This window comes from Dioscorea cayenensis, chromosome 2 (assembly GCF_009730915.1).
Source record: "Dioscorea cayenensis subsp. rotundata cultivar TDr96_F1 chromosome 2, TDr96_F1_v2_PseudoChromosome.rev07_lg8_w22 25.fasta, whole genome shotgun sequence".
NCBI lineage: Eukaryota > Viridiplantae > Streptophyta > Magnoliopsida > Dioscoreales > Dioscoreaceae > Dioscorea > Dioscorea cayenensis.
The window spans coordinates 6,381,096-6,404,647 of NC_052472.1; positions in this window are offsets into that span (position 1 = coordinate 6,381,096).

Here is a 23,552-nt window from a genome sequence, read left to right on the forward strand (position 1 = left end):
TAATAGTTATACTATAAAATTAGACTCACAATCAACCCATTAAACTTATACGTAAAACTATTTCTCATACTATAATTATTTAATAAATACTTAAATATTATTAAAAAATAATTAAATAATATATTTCAAAAAATTATATTACAAAATAAATATTTAAAATAATTAAAATATATGAATAAAAATAAATTATTATATTATTTTGAAAAATAATTTATTGTGATGATAAAAATAAAAAATAAAAAAAAATTGAATTTTAAAAAAAATATTTCAAGGAGTGGCCCTATCTTTTTTTAATTTAAAAAAATAAAAATAAATGGAACATACCCATTGAACTTTTGGTGACAACCAAACGCTCCATGGGCATAAGGAGGGTTTAATGAGCAAGCGTTTAATAAACCATTATAAAACTCCCATTAAAGTTGCCCTTAGTTCCAAGGAGACTATTTTTGGTAGGCCCCTCAAAAAATATGAAGTAGAGGAAAAAAGAAGATGAAATGGACAAAATGGTTTCCTTTGGAGAACATCGTATTAAAAGAAAAGAAAGTAATGCTTGTCTATGCAAATATATCTAGCTCTTGTTTTTTTAGTATAAAAAAATTGTTAGGAAAGGAATTTGAATATAATTACAATACTGCAATGGTAAAATTTTTTTAATAAATGAATAAAATACAATTTGATAAAGTAGCTAATGAAGGATAGTTCTCAGTAAGTATTTATTATGAGGACCTAGTGGATTTCGGTCCCAGTATAGTAAATATTCAAATTCTTCAAATAATTTTCATACATTTCATCACACCTTGAACCAGGCTCACCATATCCAATGTGTCGACAAATGACCGCATACCCACGGGGTGAAACCCAATAAGCATGGAAAACCTCAGAACTGTTCTTAAAATAGAAATATAACATCAAAATTCTAACTTTTAAATATAAACTCAATGTAAGATGTACGAATATAAAGAGGTTTTCTAAAACAAAGTTCATATACTAATACAAACATAACGATAACCCATTTAAAGGGGATCACAAGCTCTCATTGCTTATGAAACTATTCACTCCTCATCGAAGAAAATTTAACAACCTGATTATAAGCTTACAGCCCAGTAAGTAACCCACTAAAAATATTGGAATAATGTGCAATTTCAAGAAATAAAAAAATAAAAAAAAACAAAAACATATTATATCAAATAGCACAAATATTTATCCAAAATATAGTTCATAAAACCAAAGTGGTTCGACAAAATATAATTTAATAAGGGACAAAAATATGTCTCCAAATTGCTATGGCCAAAAAAAAATATCAGAGATCAATTGTTTACCCTCGATGACTTGATTCAGAATATCAGAGCTCATTTGTTTACCCTCGGTGACCAGATCCCGAATATCAGAATCTGTTATTCTTCACCCACGGAAGTGTGTGAAATTATAGTTTCTTAACAGAGTCAAAGTTTCATATCAACATAATCATTGTTTAACCCTTAGTGACAAGGTTAGTGCCTAGTTAAATGGAGGCTAAACGTATTTATGTCAAAATAACTTTATTATTCAAAAACAAAACATAATTTTAGAATTTCAGACATAATTTCAGATAGGTCAGAATTTGCAAAACAAGATTTGCATGATCCCATTTTTTTATAGCGAAATTTAATATACTTGTTAAATCAATTATTTATTAACAAATATTTCTATAATTTAATTAGTAAAACAAAATAAATGAATAAATAATTAAATCAGCATAGCTAATAAGCTTATAATTAATCAAGTAAATAATTTTGAAATAGTCCCGCTAATATATCGAAATGGCCCTTTAGTCCCCCTATTATTTTTCGCCCGCATGAAGTCCCTCTATTATCCAGTTTGAAAAAAAGAAGTCCCTCCCTCTAATAGTAGTCTGATTTTTTGTCTGTGATGTTGACGTGGCATTTTTCATTATTAAAAATTTAAGGTATAATACCCTGATGCAGCGGTATACTTGAGACCGTAGATTCGCGCACGAATTCCCGATAACAAGCCTTCCGACACTTGTTGATCAATGATAACCAGGATTGGGAAAGAGTAAAATCTTTATTACTCAATGAAATAATGATCACAAAACTAATCTTTCTCTTGCCCGTAGGCTTACATTAAATAGGCAAAAATAACACTAAGAAAGGAGATAATTTGAAATTTACCAAAAATAGTAAATTCTCAAATATTAGCAAGAAATAAAAGATCTAAAAAAATAAAGACTATTGCCATAAACGGCTCACAAATTAGAGATTTCTATCCTAAGATATACCGAAATCAATTATTACTAAAAACGGTAAAATTAGGGTTTTCGAGGCCTAAACGATGTAATTTGGCCAAATTTTGGTATGACCCACGCGTTTGTGGGACACAAACTGTGACTTTTGTTCCTTGACCGATTTCCCATCAAATAGACCTGGTACAACCATAAAATCCCGTCGCCCGCTAAATTACTGAAATGCCCTTGCTTCGTACTTCTCCATGTACGCACATGGCATGTCATCTATATGGCCGTTATCATACCCAATTTAGTCCCTCTATTATATCGAAATGACCCTTTAGTCCTCCTATTATTTTTTCCCTTAGGAAGTCCCTCTTTTTTATTAATTTTTTAGGTATAATACATAGTATAGTCCATCTATTATTTCAAAATGGCCATTCAGTCCCCTATTAGAGGGACTTTCTAAGGGCGAAAAACAATTTGGGGACCAAAGGGTCATTTCGCAATAATAGAGGGACTAAACTTGGTATTATAATAATTTTTTAATCATGAAAAGTGTCATGTCAGCCTCGCGGATGAAAAATCAGACGGACGTTAGGGGGAGGGACTTCTTTTTTTCAATCTGTATAATAGAGGGATTTCCTGCAGGCAAAAAATAATAGGCGCATTAAAGGATCATTTTGACATATTAGAGGGACTATCCTGGGTATTATACCAATAAGTAAATACATTAATAAAAATTTATAATTTCTGAGTATAATGAATAGAAATTGGCATTGAATTCAAAACCCAAAATATTCAAATAGCATATGAATAGTTTTAAAACAAAACCAAAATAATTTAATAATTGTCGATAAAACAAAATTTTGCATATACATATATACAGATTTATATGTGGTGTTTGTTAGTTGATTAATGCCCAAAGATACTCCCAAATCTTACACCAAATTAAGGCTTTTGGCATGTCCTATATTTGGGAAGAGATTCTATTAGTTTCAATAACAATATCTGATGCTGGTACAAAGCTTAAGAGGCTAATTGTGACGAGAGGTGACGACTTCTAAAATTTTTTAGTATTACTAATTGCGACTAAAATTGTTTTTTTTTAGTGATAACTTTTGTTATCAATAAAAATATAAGTTATTGTAGCCATATCGTTTTTGTCACAAATACTAGATTTTTTAGTGTCGCGAAATTGGTCACAAAATTAAAGAGTATTAATGACCATATACCTAAAATGGTTACTATTGTATTAGCATCGGAGGTATTTGTGACAGGAGGTGACGACTTCTAAATTTTGTTACTTTTACTAATTGTGATTAAAATTATTGCTTTTAGTGATAACTTTTGCTTGCCACTAAAAATACAATTTGTTGTAGTGACTTCTGGTGATGGACGGAGATGTTCGTCTCACATTTGCTCTAGATTGGCGACCGGTTTATGTGCCAGTGTGCTGCTGCCTTCCTTATTATGAGGATGAAGGGGAGTATCTTTGGCCCTTTGTTGACGAGGAGGAAGATGAGGGTGTGTTGTTGGCGTTCTTCAACTCGATGCATGAGGACACGAGGAAACCATCGGCAATGGTACAGGTATTCCTCAATGGTTTATGCTGAACCCTCCCCTTCTTGGGACTCGGGTTCACGCATGAAGTTTCAAGGAAGGAGAAAAGGAAGCACCAGGTGCTGTTGCAGTGGAGCTAGGCTCTCATTTTTGGGATTGAAGCCAACAAAATTCTCAGGTGAGGAAAGCTAATAGAGATCGAGTGGAGAAAAAGACAAGCCTTCAGCAGGGAGCAGATGTAGATGGAGGCAAAGGATGGTCTTCGGGTGAGATACCGGCATGGTTGAGCCTCGCTCCCATGATAGACTGGGAATCTCATACAATAAGTTTCAAACGGTGGTTGAGCCCTGCTCCCATAGTGGCCAAGGTACCTCATTGGGTGAATTACAATCGATGGTTGAGCTTCGCTCCCATGGCAGTGGTGGACTGTTGATGCCTCTCTCTAGAGAGATGGCTAGAGGGACAAAATGTTGTACTGGCTTATGAAAAGCGCCCCGAACCCATCTTGTTGATGCGAGAGTGATGCGGGGGATTGTAGGGGTCTAGAATGGAGACCAAGGATGCAGGCACCGTTGACACGTCGGGTGAGCGCTGCTCCCGAGGTCTTGATGACCCAACCGGTGAGCGGGAGCCCACTCGCGGGAGGTGATGATGGAGAGAGAGGTCCTGTGGGTCGGCAAGAAGAGGTAACAATGGAGCCATTATTGGATGTGATACTGGAGGTGGTTGAGTGCTGCTCCCATAATGCTGGTGATAGGTTCTCGATGATAGTGATTGAGTCTTTCTCCCACACCGACGAGGTGGAGCCTCAGGCGTACTCGAGGCTTTGGAGAAATGGACAGTTGGACACTCCAGTTTTTGAAGCGGGACCGGCGGTCAGGAGAAGGCTCGGTCTTCCGAACTAAGAAGTGACAAGTCGAAAGGGTTGGGCCCGAGGCTCAGACGTGTTTACCATTGGCGCGTCCGGCCATTAAATGATCAACTCCCCAAGGAAGCAACACGTGGTAACCTCGCAACGTCCGAGGTCGGTTTTCCTAAGGTGGTGATTCAGCGGGATGTTAACAGGTGTCAAAAGGTGTTAAATTCTCGTTTGGTTATGGAGACATGTGAAGAGGAAATGATTTGGGCATCTGATCCGTTAGATGCTGAAGTGTGGTGGGGCTCCCATTTGGGCTTTGAGACAATTGGTGCAGTGTGGACCAATTACTATTGTGTAAAGTACAGCTTAGTGTCGGCCAGCGTTCGGGTCAGAGTTTAGGCCTTTGTTTGGAGAGCTCGAATAACTTGTTGGACAATTCTATGGGTGTTGTTGGGTCAGATTCTAGCATGGGAGATGGGCCAAGATTTCCACCAATTATTAATGACCTGGATGATGGGCCGCAGGCAGATGATGGGCTGCTTCAACCTGGAGATGGGCTTCTGAACATGTAGACTTACCCAAATGAACAATTGCATAAGATGGAGTTAAACTTTCCAATGTACAATTTGATTGAAAACCTCTCGCCACCTAGGATGACACCACCTGTTAGCTTTAAATGGAATTTCTTGTTTGGTTTTTGGACCATGGTCCCAACAAATGCCGATTCATCATTAGGGATTAATAGTGTGGCACCTGTTTTTAAGGATTTGGGAGGTTCTGAAATTCATTCGGTGGGTATTGCTTCACCGGAAATCATTTCGGAATCTGATGATTCAATTTCTGAATTTGAGCAAAACCTTAGGTTCTTTTTCCGGATTTACATGAGGGATCGAAGGCAATAGCCACTGAGAAACCACATGGTACCAAAAGAAGTGAAAGACCAAAAAATCCTTCTTCACGATTCAACGAGGATGGGGGATTTATTGCCGAGCCACCTAAGTCAACCAAGAAAAAAGTTACACGATAAGACACTTTGGAAGCCTCGAATAGATCTCATGCGAAGTTGGAAGACTCGATGACTAACATCCGACGTAGTCTGGAGTTTCTGGGACCTCGAGCTGAGGAGTCTCTGGTGACGTCGGCTTTTGGGGAGGCACAGAATCCAAGCACGGGCTAGGGACATTTTGCTTTTGGCTTTGAGGATGTCGCAATTCATTTTGTTGTCTTTTGTTCCCTGCACTTTTGTAACCACATCTAGTGGTTGTTTTGTCCTCTTTGTTTCTGTTAATTGAAATGGTTTATCCAATTTTTTTTAAAAAAAATATATATTTCATTTATCATATTGATTTCATAGCTATCTTTTCCCCACTGGAGAAGTTGACGTGATAACATTTTTTCAAGAAATTTAATAATATTTTAATTTTAAATTTTTTAAATTTTAAATAATATTTTACTAATTTCTGGTTACTATTTTCATCTACTCAGCAAAGAAGGTGTCGACCATTTTTTATTGGACTTGATTTGCCCCATTAAAATAATAGAGGTATCTAATTAGAAACCTTTATAATAAATGGAGTAGAAAGGCAGAATAACTATAATCCAGCTACTATTTTACCAAGTCTAAATTCTTGCCGAATGAAGTAATTTTGTAAATAAGAGGCGTTAGCGAATGTGGGATGCTAGTCATTATAAGAAAAGGTTTACAGAATCCAACACACGTGAACTTTGCCCTGCGGTGCCTTGAAGGGTTGAACGGCCAGATCCAGCATATCTGATGTGTTTGTTTGATGCAACACAAAAGCATGCCAATTATAAATCAATATTCATCTCATTAGTTTGATTATGCTAGCATTTTGAGGAAAAGATTTAGTGAAGTTTTATGCTTTGATACAGAGCTAGAATTTCTCTTTTGACAATTTATTTAGAATCATACAAGTGAAGCCTATACATTAAAAAAAAAAAAGCATTGCAATAGTTTGACACTCATTTAACGATCAGAAGAAGGTGTGAACAAACTTCCAAAGAAAGCTGGAAAAGACATTATTATTGATTTAAGGCCCAAAATTATTTCTCTAAATGACATTATGCATAATATACACAATGATACTTTCTAAATTCTAAATTATATCTAACTGCTTCACAGCATTTGTCATAGACACATGATAAACATAAAGCTAACCAGCAATAGGAGAATAAATAAACAGCTAATTGGTTCGTTAATCATAAAAAAAAAACAAAAGCAATTCAGCTATTGTACAGCATAAATCATCAAATGTGGAGGCACATGATAAACTGTGTAAAATTAGCTAGTTTTGGTATTTCTATCGCCATTTAATAGAAAATTGGCATCTGAAGCTCCAGTGGTTATACTTGGTTGTTAAAGTAATCACTCTTGAATATATGTATATATATATATATATATATGTATACTACAAATACTATTGCAAATTCTAAGTTTCTAACAAGATCCACAGATTTTGAAAGCCATTTTGGAAACCACTGAAAATACCTGAGATTCAAGGTTGTTGAGACTCTGGATTTCATCCCCATTGTTGTCTTTGCCGTTTGCTCAGAGCAGAAAACACAATGGAATTTGTCTCATCGCATGAACCGATTGGAAATTTGTGAATGTAAGATTGTGCAACATCTTCTATACTGTTCAATGCTGTCACCTATGTTTGGTATGCTGATCTCAGAGATTTGTGAAACAGAATCCTATCTTGAAAAGCCCAACTGGGATTGCAACCTTGTATTTGGCATTGAACGAACATCATCTGCACCCACTTGGGAGAAGTTACCAAGTCACATATTAAAAGAATTAACTGTCAAACAAAAAGAGATGTTGTAGTATTTTCTCAGATTTCTGTTTTTTCTATGTGCCATTGTAAATACTTCTTTACAATCAGATTGAAGACAAATGAAATTAAGTGATGGAATAAACTGGGTGAGTGAGGCTTATAGCTAAGTTTTTTTATTTATTTTTGTGCCAAAAAAAGCTGCAACAGCTAAACAAAACAATCCCTTATTAAAACAAAGACTCTCATAGTAGCTGACTCTAATAACCAACCAAGACTCTCAATCCCTTATGAAACAAAGATAAAACTGGATTTTCACTGACATAATGAGGCAACTTATCAGATAGGACATTTCATTCTCTTGGAATGGCAGCCACAACAATATGTGGGGAGCGTGGTAAAAATGATCTAACTTCCGTGAAAGTCTCAAAGAACCTCCAGGACATTGCTAAACTTCATACTGAAGGATGTCAACGGAACTATTGTTGGAGAATGATGCTAAAATTTCTGCAAAATAGCTGGGCTCACTGCTGGTTGCTAAGTTGTAGCTAGTCTCTTTGTAGTTGTTATAGAAAGTAGCAAAATGCTAGAAAACTATTCTTTGAGACAATTCCTTAAACATCTTGTAGGTATGGGAGAAAAATTGAAGACAATGTAGGCAAATGATGCTAGATCTAGTTCATAATTACATATTTAGGCAGAATTCTCTCAATTTTTTTTCAGCATTCCAATCAAAGGTACATAATAAGAAAAGGAAGAGACACCCACGGGACATCCCTCTTTTCTTTCTTTTTCCAGTCAATTGAACAACATCGTGGGGCTCATCGCACTAACCTGACCATTCTCTTAACCAATGTTTTGAAACCCGATCTGGGTTGTGACCCGAAAAAACTCTTGGATTATTGGTCAATTGTTGAATCGGGTCGAACCGGGGTTAATCCGTTATAAATAATTAATATATAAATATATATTATATATTATAATTTCTAAGAATTTGAAAAATAATAATGCAAATTATAACAAACAAATAATTTACTTATAATTTACAAGTACTAATAAAAAAAAAAGTAACCTTGCCGATCAAATGTCTTTTAATTTCATATAACAAATTAGTTTGTTTTTTTTTTTAACAAAAAGAGCAAGAAGTTAAGAAAACAAAACAGAGCAGAACAAAATTAAAAGTTCAAATTATGCGCAAACAAAGAGGTCGTCAAGCCAATTTGGGTGATCCATCCCGCGAAAGAAAAGAGATAACTGAGGATTCAATCTTCCAAATTTTGCAAGGGCGTCAGCGATTGTATTATCCTCACGGGGTATGGTTTCCAAAGAAATATTTGGACACAGATTTAGAGTAGACTTCAAGTTCTGAAACTCCATGTTGACGTGCCATGCAATGCAAGCATTCTAGTGCTTCACCAATTGAGCAATCCCCGGGCAGTCACAGAAGATCCGAGATGGAGACAAACCATTCGAGAGACAAGTCTGAAGAGTAAGGTTCAAGGCATCTAGTTCAGCTTGGATTGGAGAATCCGTAGACAAGCCCTGAGCCCCTGCAATCAAAACACAGTTTAGATTTTGCACAATTAAGAAGCCTAAACCAGCCGAGTTTGTGGCTGCACACCAAGAAGCGTCAGTATAAATTGTGATAGTATTTGAATTTGACCACAGTTTAGAACACTCCCTGAGGGTCGGTTGTTGAAATGAGAACAAAGAGACCAAGCTTGGGGGATAAGTAGTCTGGCATTCAGATTGCAAGTTCTAAATATTACATTACATCTTTGCTTCCAAATAAGCCAAGCCACCGTTGCAATTAAAGCTTTAGCTCAAGTGTCATAGCTAAGAACCTGAGCTAAGAAAAGGAATCAAATTTATGTCAAGGTCAAGTTTAACAAACAGATCATACCAACAATGTAAGATTTTTGAGCAATTCCAGAAAAGATGGTCAACCATTTCAGGTTCCAAACCACACAGGGGACAAGGGTTATTTGGACCAATGTTGAGATTATAAAGGTAGTATCTGGTTGGTAATTTCCCATGAGCCAGCTTCCAAATATGCATCTTGATTCGGGGCATCACAAGGAGTCTCCAAAAAGCCATCCAACCCTTCCATACACCACAAGAAGATACCTCACTGTTGATAATCTCATAAACTGCAGAGGAAATTGAAGCTTTACTAGAATGATGATTCCAAATCCAGAGGTTAGGAGCATCCCTAATGATTTTAATTTTACCAATCGCTTCCCAATCCAAAGAGCAACCAAACATAGTCTCCAAAGTATTTGAGCAAAAACCATTTGAGTTAAGAATATAATTAAAATGAATACTGTCCAGATCCAGAGTCATATTAAGGAAAGTGGGCTTTTGAGCAATGGGGAGATCAAAAATACAAGTATCTTTCCATAAATCAACCATGGCAGGATTACAAGAAAGAAGTTTAAGATTGTGCTTCAAGGCATTAGCAGAATTGCAGATTGATTTATAAAACCAGGAAGAGTTGGGAGTAGAAACCAGATTCCAATAATGGTAATCTTTATATTTGAATTTGAAAATGTCAACCCAAATTTTATCATTAGAATTTAGGATAGAAAAAATATCCTTAGCCATAATAGAGTGATTAACAGCCCTAGGATTTCTGATGCCAAGACCCCCTCAGGTTTGCTAAGTGTAGTATCTGTCCAACCTATAGAGTGGAAACCAAGCCTATTGTTGTTCCTACCCCAGAGGAAATTTCGGGCAAGCTTTGAAATACAATCTAGGATGGAAACAGGCAAATTTAACACTGACAGAAAGTAATTTGGTATAGAGAAAACAACACTGTTCAGAGGAACAGTTCTGCCAGCGATAGAGATTGAAGAATGGTTTCAAGCCTGAATTGTATTTCTCACTTTGTTAGGAATGAACTGGAGTTGGTTAATCATCAACCTTCTAGGAGATATAGGTATGCCAAGATAAATAAAGTGAAATGAACCCAATTTTATACCAAGAATTCTAAAGATAGCATTCGCCAACTTATGGTTACACCCAGAAGGAACATATAGGGTAGATGTTAACAAATTTGGCTTTTGACCAGTAAGAGTTTGGTAAAGATTAAGGCACATTTGACAATTTCTAGCAAATCTCCTAGAAGCGTTAGTAACGAGAATCAAATCATCCGCAAACATCAAGTGATTAAAGTTCCTGGGAAGAAGACTATTGAAACCATGGACAAGATCAAGAGAGAGGGCTTTGTTAAGAATTGCTGTGAGATTTTGAGAGACAAGAAGGAAGAGTAGAGGAGAGATAGGATCACCCTGACGAACCCCTCTACTACTCTTAAACCAGGAAGTGTGCTGCCCATTGACAATAAGTGAAAAAGTAGCAGAAGAGTGACAAGCCCGAATCCACATATTCCAAACATCTGGGAATAACATCCTCCAGAGGGTAGCAACAATGGCAGGCCACTCTACTGTATCAAAGGTTTTTCCAATGTCAATTTTGCAAATCATCCTATGGGGGATACCAATCTCATTCTCTAAGCTATGGGCAATTTCCTGGGTTGCGATAATATTGTCAAAAGCACCTCACCCAGGGATAAAACCATTCTGTTCCGGGGCAATTAGGGTGTGAATCACTCTCTTAAGGTGGTTAGCAAGCATTTTATTGATGAATTTATAGCAAAAATTACAAAGAGAAATTAGTCTGAAATCAGTGACAGAAACATGATTGACTTTTTTAGGAATTAAGGCTACATAGGTTTTACCCCAAGAGAAAGGAAGGTGACCAGTATTGACAAAATGGGAAACCGCATCATAAAAAAGATCACCAATATGATTCCAATAGTAAATATAGAATTCAACATTAAGACCATCAGGCCCAGGACTCTTACCACGGGGCATAGTAATTAAAGTTCTGAAAATCTCCCCCTTGGAAAAGGGACTAGTCAAAACCTCTCTTTCTATGTTAGCAAGAACAGGCAAATCATCCGGTAAAGGATTAAAATAGAAATCAGAGTTATGAACAGAAGTAGAAGACCAAAGATTTTTAAAGAAATTCATAAAATAGATTTCAATATCAGTTTGAGTAGAAAAGATATTACCCGATAGATCCTTGATATCATTGACTCTGTTTCTATGCTGGTGAACTTTAACTGAATTATGGAAATAATGAGTATTATTGTCTCCATTTGTCATCCAATGTATTTTAGCCCGTTGTCCCCAGAAGATACTTTGTTGTATCAGTAAAGCGTTATGATGATTGTATAAAGCCCTCAGCCAAGTTACATGCCAATCATCATGAGCTGCAGCATCCTCCTCTTCGATTTTTTTGATTTATGGCTGAAGATTAGAAATTTCTTCCTCAATGTGACTAAGACCTTTCTTCTTCCACCTGAGAATGTTATATTTAGTACGCGCAACCAAATGCATAAAAGAGTGCATAGAGGAAGCAGACGGATCATCAGACCAGGCATGAATAACACTATTATGACAACCTTCATAGTCCAACCAAAAATTTTCAAAACGAAAAATTTTTTTAAAAAATTTTGTAGAATTTTGAGCATTCAAAAACGTAGGAGAGTGGTCAGAGTTGATGCGAGGGAGATGTTGATTTGAGAATTCCTTGAAGCTAAGAAGCCAGCTCGTATTTGCAAGAAATCTATCAAGTCTAGCCCATCTACAAGCATGTCCTCTCTGAGCATTACACCAGGTAAATTTGGGACCTGAAAAACCCAAATCATGGAGGTTGTTATCAAAGATAAAGATAGAGAAAAAAATTTGATTTAGAAGCATAATTTCTGAAATTTCCCCCTTTATGATCCTCCGGACTAGTGATGCCATTGAAATCACCATTCAGGAACCATGGGGCATCTATAGAAGTAAACTTAGAAAGCGATTTCCAAAGTTTTTTATGATCAGAGAGCACCTGAGAGTTATAGACTGTAGTAAGAATCCAAGAGTCAACTTGAGTAGATATTACCAGATGAAGGGTACTTCTAGAGGTGGCAACAGGAGTGACTTTACCAATCGATCAATTCCAAATAACAAGAATACCTCCAAGAGACCGATAGAAGGTATGGCGGCCCAATCCCAGGAACGATTAAGCAAGGCGCAAAAATGATGAATACTGGTAATATTAGACTTAGTCTCAACAAGGCAGATGAAATCAGGCTTCCGAGATTTCATAAGATCCTGAATTCTCTCCACAGTTTGAGGATTAGAAAGACCCCTACAGTTCAAGGAGATAATTTTTAAATCCATGAAAGAAAATCTAAAGAAAAATAAAGCAAAAAGAGGATCAGGTTAGAGGAGACTTCCTCCCTTTCTTTGATTTCGTGCCCCTCTTTGAAGGGGCTTTAAATTAGTTTGATTTATAAGCGTAATGATTGAAATGTAAACGGATGAGATAAATCATAAGCATATATTTGATGATTTTATTAAAAAAAATAGTGTAAAATGTAAACTCAAATTTTGGACTGATTTCTAATTCCAATTTGGCTATTAAAAGTTTAGTATTTATTGATATTTAATTAGATTATGCATACGAGTATTTATGTTTTATGAATTAAAAGGAGGATGAATTTCTATTTTTGAAAAATAGAAAGTACAAAGGTTTATTATAAAATAAATTTATATAAAAGAACACATTTTTTTTAATTTTCAATACAAAATTTTATTATGTATTGTTTAAAATTTAAACCCAATATCTCATTTTGGTTTGAAAAAAGCCTAATCACCTTAGCTACATTAGGTTATAATAAATAAAATCTAGAAGAACTAAAAGTAATAATTATTATTTATAGACCCGAGTTGACCCAACCCGATGATCTGGCAGAGTCTAGTTGAACCAGGTCCGACCAACCGAGTCAACCCGAGTTTCAAAACATTGCTCTTAACATATCCATAGTAGAATACATTAACAATACCAACACATAACACTAAACGGACAAAGGACTACTCAATTATAAGACTAGTCAAAAATACAAAAACTTGAAAATCCAAATTACATATTAACTATTAATGTAGTCATTGAGAAAATAATAAGGCCGCAGACTCTCTATCAGTAGAACTCTAAAGTAACTTTAATAGCTAATGAGTTGTCAATCAAATTGGAGAATTCTAGGGAGAAGCGAAAAGACTAGACTAGCTTGCTCTTATTTTCCAAATTGTTCTTGTCGATTATGCTATAGCTAACAAAACCTCTAGAGGGAATAAATTGGAAGGAGTTGAAGGAGATTTTTAGAATTGCTCTCCAAGTAGATTAATTGATATCATTCAATTTTGATTCCTGAAGACATAAGATATTTGCATGGGTGATAGTCAGGGTCTCAACCAAGACATGTCACCCATGGCATGGCATGACATGGGTTGTACATTGCTTGAGTGTGGTGTTATAGTACTATGCCGAGCAAAGCATGTTACTGACCTGATGGATCTAATGGGTATAAACCCTAGTTCAAATCCTGGATTTTCTTGTTTGGAGATTGCTTAGGAACAAAAAAAGTGGCAGAAGCATACCTGCACTTGAATCCATTGATTACAATAAAGGTGATTGGGTCTTGTGATTCTTCTCGCTGATCACACACGAGAGGGGTTGATGGGAACCCTAATTCAGAAAACCTAATTCTTTATAAGAAATCTTAATGGGGGCTAATTACAAGTCTGCCCATCATAGATTTGATAATTTTGCCCCCAGAAATTCTACACAACATATGATCAATATGTAAATCCACACATTTAAAATTAGATAATTAGGACCCCATTCAAACTTGAATCAGATCACAACAATTTGGGTCCATTTAAAACTTGAATATAATAAGATATACACAATTATAAACATTAGTTGTGTACATCTACACAACTTATGCACATAAGTCCTTATATCCCTACATAATGTGTGGTCCACAATCCAACAATCTCCCACTTGGACCATACAATCATGCACCTTCGGGAATTCAAAAATTGTGTATAAATTACTATCAACAACCAAATGTAATTATAATTGAAAAATTATCTGAATCAATCTCGTCTATCAGCCTCATCTATACATGGAACATAGGGGTAGTCTTTGCAAGTACAATGCAACTAAACCCACAATGCTCACACATATTGACTTAACTAATGACATAGATAAAGGGTGGATGTGTAGCATGGAAATTACAAGCTAATGTGATCTATGCTTGTCTATTTCCAACTGGTCTAACTTTAAAGTTTTTATGAGATCATAATTCAGGAGTAAATAATAAAAATAAACGGTAAACTTCATAAAAAATTAATCAAAAGTGTCATGACATCAACTTGAGAATCAAGCTACGAAATATCAAAATAAACTCCAAATAATCAGAAGCATTCATACTAACGACTCCCATGCTAGCAACATGTTCACGAAAAACTATAGGCGCCAATGCTTTTGTAAGTGGATCCGCAACTATGGAATTCGTCCCTATAATTTCAATACTAACAAAACCACTCTAAACCCTTTCTTTAACAGCTAAAAACTTAATGTCTATATGCTTAGACCTAGAAGAACTTCTGATGTTGTTTGAGAACAAAACTGCTGCTCTATTATCACAATACAACATCAAAGGTCTCTCTATATTTTTGACAACTTGTCGTCCTTCAACAAAATTATGCAGCCAAATAGCATGACTAGATGCCTCATAACATGCGATGAATTCTGCCTCCATGGTTGATGAAGCAACTAAGGATTGCTTGGCATTTCTCCATGAAATAGCACCACCAGCCATAGTGAAGACATAACCAAACGTCGACTTACGACTATCCAAGCATCCAGCAAAGTTGGAGTCGGAATACCCAATGATCCCAAGCCTATCCAACCTCTTGTATGTGAGCGCGTAATCCTTTGTCTTCTTAAAATATCTAAAGAACCTTTTGGTTGCAACATAATGTTCTCTACTTAGACTACATTAATATCTTCGAAGCATTCCCACTATAAATGCCAGGTCAGGACGGATACAGACCTGTGCATACATAAGACTTCCTACTGAAGATGATAGGAAATGTTTTGCATGTATTCAGATTCAATTACTTCCTTAGTATACTGTTTTAAACTAAATTTATCTCCCTTTGACACAGGGGTGTCATGAGGATTACAGTTCTGCATACCAAACTTTTGCAGTATTTTCTCTATATAGCTCTTTCTGAGATAAACTCAAATAGACTTGTGAATGATCATGATGAACCTGGATCCCTAATACAAAGGATGCTTCACCAAGATCTTTCATCTCAAAACTTTCAGAGAAAAATTTCTTAGTTTCCCAAAGGATCCCTTTGTCACTGCTGGCAAGCAGAATGTCATCAACATATAGAATCATTAATATGTACTTACTCCCACTAAACTTGTGATACACAAATCCTCAACAGTGTTCACCTCAAAACCAAATGAGAGAACAATATGATGGAACTTATGGTACCATTTCGGGAAGCCTGTTTAAGCTATAGATAGATTTTTTAAGTTTGCAAACTATTTGATTGGTCTCCCCAGCGACTAATTCCTCCGATTGCATCATATATATGATCTCCTCAATGCTCCATTAAGAAAGGCCATATTTACATCCATAGGATATAGTTCAAGATCCTAATATGCCACAAGTGCCATAATAGTCCTAAAAGAGTCTTTTGCAGAAACAAGAGAAAAAGTCTCTTTATAATCGATACCCTCCCTCTGAGTAAATCCTTTCGCAACTAGATGTTCCTTATACCTTTCAATATTGCCTTGTAAATTCCTTTTGGTCTTAAAGACCCATTTACATCCAATAGATTTCACACCTTCTGGCAATGGGATAAAGTCCCAAATGTCAGTGTCCTTCATGGATTGGATTTCCTCACCCATAGCTTTGATCCATTTATGAGAGTTTGAGCCATTAATTGCCACACTAAATGTTACTGGATTATTTTCCATTGAGTCAACATAACTTTCATGCTTATAGAGAAATACCAAATAGTCATCTGAAATTGGACTTCTCCTTACTCTTATGGTTAGAGGCACCGGTTCTTCTTGAATTTGAGGTTGAATGTCTTGTTCCTCACCCATAACTGGTTAGTACCCTTCTCTTGATGGGTAGGAATAACATCATCTCTGTCATGTATCGAATGTTGCATTTGAATGATAATAGGAAAAGAAACCTGACTTTGATCTTTAGCAACAATAGAGAAACATGTATCCAAATCCTCCCCAAAGACAAAATCATCACTTCAATTCTCCTCCCCAAACTCAACATCCTCAAAAAGCTGGGCATTTCCCATTCCAAAAAAGGTTCTTGATGCAGGATCATAAAACTTAAAGCCTCTTGTCTTTCAGAGTACCCCACAAAATAGCTACTTATTGTCCTTGTATCTAGTTTTCTTTCATTAGGCCTATAAGGCCTTGCCTCAGCTAGACAACCCCAAACTCGTAAATGCCTTAGGATAGGATTTTTGCCAATCCATAATTCATAAGGGTTCTTCTCAGTATCCTTAGTGGGAACTCTATTTAGGAGATAGATTGCCATCTTTGATGCTTCATCTAGAGAGAGTTAGGTAATGTTGTATGAGTAATCATACTTCTTATAATATCCTTAAGGGTAATGTTTTGCCTTTCTACCACACCATTCATGCTAGAACAACCTGGCATGGTGTATTGAGGAATGATTCCACACTCCTCTAGGTATTGAGCAAAAGGGCTTGAATGTTGCTCGCCTGATCTATGGTACCTACCATAGTATTCACCACCACGATCAGATCTAACAGCCTTTATAGTCTTGCCCAATTGATTTTTAACTTCTGCCTTAAATAACTTCAAAAAGTCCAAAGCCTCTAATTTCTCATGTAACAAGTAGAGGTGGTGACCATAATGAGAGTAGTCATCAATGAACATAATGAAATACCGTTGACCATTCCAAGATGCCATAGGGAAAGGTCCACAAATATCGGTGTGTACAAGTTATAAGACATCTTTACTTCTCTCAGCCTCCACTTTCGTTTTGTTTATAGTCTTTCCTTTAATGCACTCAATGCACACACTATTGTTGGTTTTTGTCAATTACATCAAGAATTCCATCTCTTACAAGCCTATCAATTCTCTTTTTAGAGATGTGACCCAAACGCTTGTGCCATAATGAGTAGGAATTTTCATTCTGTAATCTATGTTTTATTCCTTTAGTTTCATTATTATGGGATTCATTGTTTGTATTAACTATATCAAGCAAATAAAGATTATCACTTTCACTTAATATACTGGTTCCAACCAACATCGAATTAAAATGAAGAACACATATTTTATTACCAAATGAGCAAAAATAATGATCTTTGTTTAAAACTAAAATAGAAACTAAATTTTGTCTGAAGAAGGGTACAATGAATGTGTAATTCAACTCTAAATAAAAACTGGTACGAAGTAACAATCTAAAAGTCCCTACGCCTATGACTTCTGCCCTTCCAATCCCCATATAGATGTATCTTTCACCATCACTCATCATTCTGCAGTTCAGGCAACCCAGCATTGATACACTTATGTGAGTTGTAGCAGCTGAATCCAACCACCAAGTTTATCTAGGAACTGAAACCAAATTAACATCAGTACAAAGTCGAGCAAAAAATGTACCTTTTTTTACGCGCTCAAACGCAATACTTAGGGCATTGTTTCTTTACATGAGAAGCCTTCTTGCAAAAGAAGCATTTCAATTCTTTATGCGTTTTTCAGGGCTTTTGGTCTTCTTATACGATTTTGGTGCCACAACTTAATCGTATTTCCTCTTCTTTTGAGGGTCTGAGTTAGAAGATGCCAAATGCATACTCTCAACTTTATGTTGTTTCATTCTATCCCTCTCCTATACCAAATGTGAGATGAGCTCATTCAATGTCCACTTGTCCTTTTCACAATTATAGCTCACTTCAAACTGATTGAATCAAGTAGGGAGGGAAATCATACCCCGATGCACTAGAACATCTCTGGCAACTCAATTTATAAGCCTTTCAATTTCCTAGCTAGATGAAACATATCGAGAACGTACTCACGTATGTTCCCATCACCCTTATACCACATAGAGACAAGTTTCCTTAGGACAACACTCATTTATGCCTTATCACTTCTTACAAAGTGTTCCTCGAGGGTTTTGAGAAAGTGCCTAACATCATTTTTGTCAGACATAGTGTCCAAAAAAGTCTATGGATTGTATTCTTTATGATCATCAAACCAATGCTATTAGGCTGCTCCCATCTCTCAAAAATTCTCCTATCCTCAAGAGAGCTTTGATCTGTAAGAGGTGCAAGACGTGGTTCTCTTAACGCATGGTCCAGATCCATACATCCTAAAAAAAGTGTCACCTTTTTTTTCCAGGTCTTAAAATTTGTGTTGTTAAGCATAGGAATGACACTGAGTGTAGCAGAAACATTGCCAACACTCATAATATCAATTGTACATAGAGTAATTAACAAAAATCAACTCACAACTAAATATCAAAAATCTAATAATCAAGCATATAAATAACAACTACTCATTTGCAAGTCAATTGTTGTGACATTACACCTAGTCTTTGGACAGAAATTTAATTCACTAGTAATTAACTTGTTGCAGTAATCAAGTTTTATTGTAAAATCCAGTCAAGTAGAAAGTCTTCCTTTGGGCCGACTAAATACTCACAATAGACACCTAATAACTATAAACAACTTATTACCACATGTGCAAACAAATCCCTGCCAGACAACAGTCTTTCTTTGGGCCGATGTGTTGTCTGCATGAGAATAAGCATGCACTAACACCATAGCTATTCACAAACAAAAATTTCCACAACAGAGATCACTTTGGTGATAATACTGCTTTTACCAATTGCAGTAAATACCTAAGAAAGCTATAAAAGCAACTCTAAGTTGTTATTTTTTTAATGATTATTAAAACAACTTTATAATTATGAATTAAAAATTAAATTCATAATAACTAAACTAAAATCCAAATATTATCCTAATTCAAACTTGAAGTAACATAAATTATTAATTATACTTAAGAGCTTTGATTTTGATAATCATCAAGATTAACTTAATAAAATAATAATAATAATAATAATAATAATAATAATAATAATAAATCTAATCATGTGTTAAAAACAGTGAACATGAATGATCTATAAATCAATTCATCTCTATCAGAGAAACAATGCCATGATATATATTATATAATATTAACATTATATAATATCATAACAATGCCATGATATATATTATATAATATTCACCATAAATCTTAAACTATATATTGAAATCCTTGAATCAATCCATCTCACACAAATAAATAATATAATCTTAAGAATGAAATATTTCAATCCATCATGTGTGTACACGGTTTCCGATGTATTAGGTTTGTATAAATTAAGGATGAACAAGTAAACCAGCACTTGGGTTTCTCTTGGATTAGTGCATATATATGTCAATTAAACATCCTATGCATACCAATATATGTATATATAACCATTGTCATATTATCATGAAAAGTCTCAACCGAAGCATGCATAATAAAATCACACACACACACACACACACACACATATATATATATATATGCATTCATATTAATCAATAAATTCAAGATTTAATCAAAATAAATCCCAAACAATTCCAAAACAAGATGGCTCTAGCACCACTTGATGGATCTAATGGGTATAAACCCTAGTTCAAACCCTGGATCTTCTTGTTTGGAGATTGCTTAGGAACAAAGAAAGTGGCGGAAGCATACATGCACTTGAATCCATTGATTACGATGAAGATGATTGGGTCTTGTGGTTCTTCTCACTGATCACACACAGAGAGGGGTGATGGGAACCCTATTTCAGAAAACCTAATTCTGAATTTCAAATCATTGCATGCTCAGTCAGGGACCACACCCTATTTATAAGAAATCTTTATGGGGCTAATTACAAGTCTGCCCATCATAGATTTGACAATTTTGCCCTCAGAAATTCTACACAACATATGATTAATATGTAAATCCACACATTTAAAATTAGATAATTAGGACCCAATTCAAACTTGAACCTGATCACAACAATTTGGGTACATTCAAAACTTGAATATAATAAGACATACACAATTATAAACATTAGTTGTGTACGTCTACACAACTTATGCATATAAATCTTTATATCCCTACATAATGTGTGGTCTACAACCCAATAGGACCATCTCAAACTGTGCTAGTCTAGGCACATTAACAGGAATAGCATGGTCATTAATAAAAACTTGGTGAGCTGGGATGGCCCATAAAACTTTTTTTTCATTTAAAAGCTTTAAAAAGTCATATTTAACCTTTTCAATAACTACAAAACTACTAATTAAGAGGGTATTTTAATTTTAGTGGTAAAATGATTTCTTGTCCCAATAACTTTAAATGATTGATTATTTTATAAGAGTTTTTTGGAAATATGAAATTAAGGAAAAAAAATTCTGCCAGGTAAACCTTAGCCATGCATTTTCTTCACACTAAGCTATATAATCTTTTTTGAATTCTCAAGCATTCAAGCTCTTTGCTCTTATCTTCATAATGTTTAAGAATTAAAGCTTCAAGTTCCAACTGCATTTGAAGAAAATTGACATTCAATCTACTTCTTCAATTATTCTTAAAGTAACTAAGATAACCCATATTTTTATCCATAATTTTTCACAATTGACTGTTTTTTTCTAATTATTTTTGTGCCAATTCTCTGTTTTATCTTTATAAAAATACCCCCTCCACTGTAAGTGTTGCTAATTCTGTGTTTCTAATCAATGAATCTCTTAATATGTGATCATGCTCAAAAAAATTTTGTTGTGCTATTTATCTTCAATGTAAAGTAAAATATATTTCTAAATTATCTAATAATTCTTCTTTAAAAAATGCTTTCACTTTATTTTTTTGAACTTGTAATTTTAAACTAGCTATCTTCGTATTATCAGTGATTTCTATGATAGCACCCATACTTTATTAAGATATATTTTAATTTTTATTAAATAAGAACACTAACATGCTGTAGGTAAATTGCGAGAAATATTATGCGTGTTGTTAATGAGTATAAATTTTAAACTATTATATTTTCAATTACTTTGGGGAATGCTTCCTTAAATAATAGTGTGGTTGATATTTAAATCAATTGATTCTCATCTTAGAAAAAATACAGATTTCATATATATATATATATATATATATATATATATTGTTTGAAATTCTACACATCAAGGCAAGAGTTTGAAAGATTTAGCATTCAAATGTGTAAAAACTTGAATAAAAAATATTATTGATGTTGAATATATGTGGAGTTCAACTTATGTAATGTGGGATTGTGTTTATAATTATAGAGATGTTATTTCAATGTTTTGCTACCAACATTTTGAAATTCAAATTATACTTTATGATCTTTATGATTGGGAAGTTAGTATTATGGTAAAGAAGTTTTTGAAATTTTGTTAGTGTAACTAATTTTTTTAGGGTGTTTATTATCCCACTTGTTTTATGATGATTAATCAATTATATTTTATTAATGCACTTATTTCAAAATATGGAGATGACCCAAATTTTTATCCTATTGTTGCTCCCATAGAATTAAAATTTAAAAAAAATATATTTGAAAAAATTTAAACCTCCTCCCATTTTATCGATTATTCTTAAATCATGTTTTAAAATTGATGATAATTTTCATTTAATTTTCATTTAGCTACAAATATTAAAATACATCTTCATCCACAAACAAGTGGTATTTCCTCTTCTTATTCTACTACTACTAAAAGTAGTACTAGTTCAAGTGCTTTGTATGAATTAAATTTTTATTTAAGTAATAATTTTTTATGATTATCTTGTTTCGAAAGAAATTGATATTTTGTCATAGTGTAAAGAAAAGAGTATAATTTTCATATGTTAGTTACTTGGCATATGATTTGCTAACTCTATTGATGCCCACAATATTTAGTGTAGAAAGTAGAGTATGAGGTGCAAGTGGGGCAAGGATTTGTTAAGGGATGGGCAGATACAGGATGGGGGAAAACCCTTCCTGCCTAGCATGGTGGGGTGGGGTGGGGAATGCTCTCTCTACCTTATGGGTTCCCCATCCCACTTCCTGTGGGTATCCAAGCGAGGTGTAGAGATTCCCCAACAACAAAATAAAATAATATATTTTATTTGTATTTATTTAAAAAAATTCAACATGAATATGATTTTGTAATAATCAAATATTATGGTTTGTTATGAGAAATATTTTGTGGCGGGAATTTCTCCCAGGGAATTTTCAGGTGAGAAATCACAGCCCGCCCTACTTGCATCTCTATAGCATAGTAAATAGTACAAATATCATATGCTTGAAGGATTAGTTGGATGCAATAGATACTAAAAGACCAACGAGGGCATAACATAGATAGTGATAATAAAGAAGGCGCCACACCAACAAGGAGTTCATATACAGATACAGAATGATCTTATATTTAAGGCAACCCTTCAAAGTTTAAGTCTTCAAAGAGAATTCAAGGCTTCAAAACTCATAAATAAAACCCTCAATATTCAAGGCTTCCAAATTCAACTTTTCAAAACATATGATCTCCAAATTCAAAGCTTTAATCTTATAAGAATTGGTGATTTCAAGGTTGGAAATTTTTCAAACAAAATTATGAGATAGACATGTATTTTTAGTGCGTTCTAATAAATCACAATGTTCTTTTTAATTTTTTTACAAATCAATATATTATATAATAATTTTTTCCCACTTTGATTGTTATTACTTATCTCGTCATGTAACGTTCCATGATAAATGTTAATAAAATCTTCAAATTTTTCCATTCAACTAATTTTGTATATTGTTACTTTTAAAAAATATTTTTCTTTTTAATGTTTTGGTGGCTATTTTTGGGGTTTTTTTTAAAAAAACATTCATTTTTGTACTATTCAAATAAATCAGAAAGTTTTGGGGTTTCTTTCCTACTTAAATAATTGTTAATTATGTACTATGTTTTTAAAAATTTGGTTCTTAGCTTCTTAGTGCTTGATGGTTAATATTCACTACTCATTACATAATTTTTCATATAAAATCCTAATAGAATGTTTATGTAATTTATTATTATAATTTTATAGCTAGTTATTTATGTTTTTAGAAATTCGTCTTAGTGTTTTTTTTATTTTTTGAGTATTT